Source organism: Aplidium turbinatum, chromosome 2, assembly GCF_918807975.1.
Source record: "Aplidium turbinatum chromosome 2, kaAplTurb1.1, whole genome shotgun sequence".
In the NCBI taxonomy this organism is placed as follows: domain Eukaryota; kingdom Metazoa; phylum Chordata; class Ascidiacea; order Aplousobranchia; family Polyclinidae; genus Aplidium; species Aplidium turbinatum.
In genome coordinates, this window is record NC_137473.1 from 17174133 (window position 1) to 17176311 (window position 2179).

At 38.5% G+C, this 2179-nt stretch overlaps 1 non-coding gene across 1 annotated transcript; it reads left to right on the top strand.

The window, feature by feature from the left end:
• The first annotated feature begins 493 nt into the window (after nucleotides 1-493).
• On the top strand, nucleotides 494-600 carry LOC145765773 (U6 spliceosomal RNA). The gene has a single exon (XR_014288647.1). It is a non-coding gene; the product is annotated as a U6 spliceosomal RNA (small nuclear RNA).
• The last annotated feature ends 1579 nt before the right edge of the window (nucleotides 601-2179 follow it).

Here is a 2179-nt window from a genome sequence, read left to right on the forward strand (position 1 = left end):
CGCTACTGCCAGGCCAAGCTCCTTTTACAACACTTTTGACTTTTTTAACAATCCCTAATAAATAGAGGCCACTTGTTTTGTGCACTTATAGCGAGGCGAGCGGTTTCATCAGATTATTCATCGCCAAGCAAGAGTGGTGTTGTTACTTCGCTTCGCAAAAGATATATTGCAATTAACAGTTTCAGTAAACAAGGAATAGTTTGACACATCGCAATACAGGCAACAATAGTGACCTGCAAACATATCAGGGAAAAATAGGCTCTAATAACAGGGAAAAAGAAACCAGGAACCATGAAAGAAACGCTTGTGAAAATCACCAAAAAATCGTAATTCTATCGTAATTTATGAACAGTCTTCCCTCTTAAAAAGCAATGGGTTGGTTTTTCATCTTTTTTGTGAGAGTCTATAAAACCGTCTTTCTTTTATTATAGACAACTGTCACTTGGGGTGCTCATCAGCGTGGCAAGAATTTGTTGATTAACAACATTTTGCAGTACTTGCTTCGGCAGTACATATACTATAATTGGAACGATACAGAGAATATTAGCATGGCTCCTGCGCAAGGATGACACGCAAAATCGTGAAGCGTTCCATATTTCTTAAAAAAAAACGTTTTGCAGTAGGCCTACTAAGCTAAATATTTTCATTATACAATCAGAAAAAGTCTCTAAATTTATATGCAATATTTTGCCAATTTATTATAAATTGAGTTGGCACACCGGCCCATTTTGCCAACAAAAACTTGCATAAAGAGAACACTGCTCGTGAAACACAATAACGGTGAAACTCACACTAGCGTTTACATGACATTTGCAAACTTAAAATAAGCAACCCTATGCTCACAGACAATTTTGAAATTCGATAACAAACGTTTTAATCAACCACTGGGACAGTGTGGTTGGACATCGCATAGGAATAACTTTAAGCAGTGTTGTACGCGTCATTGAAATAATTTGACGGCGTCAGCGTCAGCGCGAATTGCCTAAAAACTTTACGGCGTAAAGGACTGCGTAAGCTTTTAAAGAAATTGACGGCGTCAGCGTCAGCGCTAATTTCTAGCGCTATTTTTTGCCAGCGTTTCATAAAACGTAAATATTTCAACCAAGTTCAGGCTAACAATAGCTATAAATAAAGAGCAGGTATTATGTTTTGAGACTGTATTGTAATTAGCTGCTCAGCCTATTAGTTATTTCCTTGCAGAAAAACAAGCATTTCAAAACGTTTGTCTGACAATCTGCTGCGTTTGGGACGCATATTCAGGGGCGCCGGAGCGATTTTTGACTGGATGGGCAGGAGTATGAAAAAAGGGCACTTTTGTTGCTGAAAGGCCAATTTTTTTTTTAATTTTTAAGATAAGATATAGCGATAATGCTCATCTATCAGCTCATTATCGAGTATAATGATACAAGTGTCCGCTATACAAAGAACAATGGCACGGAAGGGCATCATGCTATTTTATAATGATGTAATATAACTTACTGTGATGAAGAATTTTGTGTCGTGAATATTATTTTGAGGCAAAAATAGAACATTATAGTTAGGCTAAAAGCGAATAGCATAAATTGTTATATTGCAAAGTGTGCAAGAGCTTACATGACCTTAAAAGGGCACCATTGCCCCCTCTTCCCTCCCCATCCACAGAAATTTGAGGGCAGGGGGCATCCGCTCCCCCTGCTCCCCCCCGCTTCCGGCGCCCCTGCGCATATTGTCCTTTCCAAGTGAAAACATGCGTTCCACAGCAGCGCTGGTTGGTATTGGTGTGTTGTATTTCAAAAACAAGTAGAAAACGATTAGTCTGAAAGGTAGGCCTATCACTGTTTCAAGCGTGCTGTGATAGTTTAGCATGTATAAATCTTTTAACGAGGTCCACTGCACCAACATCGCTCTTTTCAGGAGCATAGGCCTAGAGCTCTTGAAATAAAGTATAGGGGAGACTGGGGTAAAGTGTGCAATGGGGTAAGATGAGCAACCCCTGTTTTTGGAAAAACGAGTCGGCGGAATTTTTTTATTTTTATTCTGGATGTATCACTCATAATGCCACTTCATTCAATGTATTTGTTATGTCCACTGAGAATTGCATTTTACAATGGCACGCAATTTTATCAGATTATATTGCTTATGTCGAAAATTCGAAATTTTTATTTTTTTGCCTAAAACTGAATAACTTTATTGTTACACT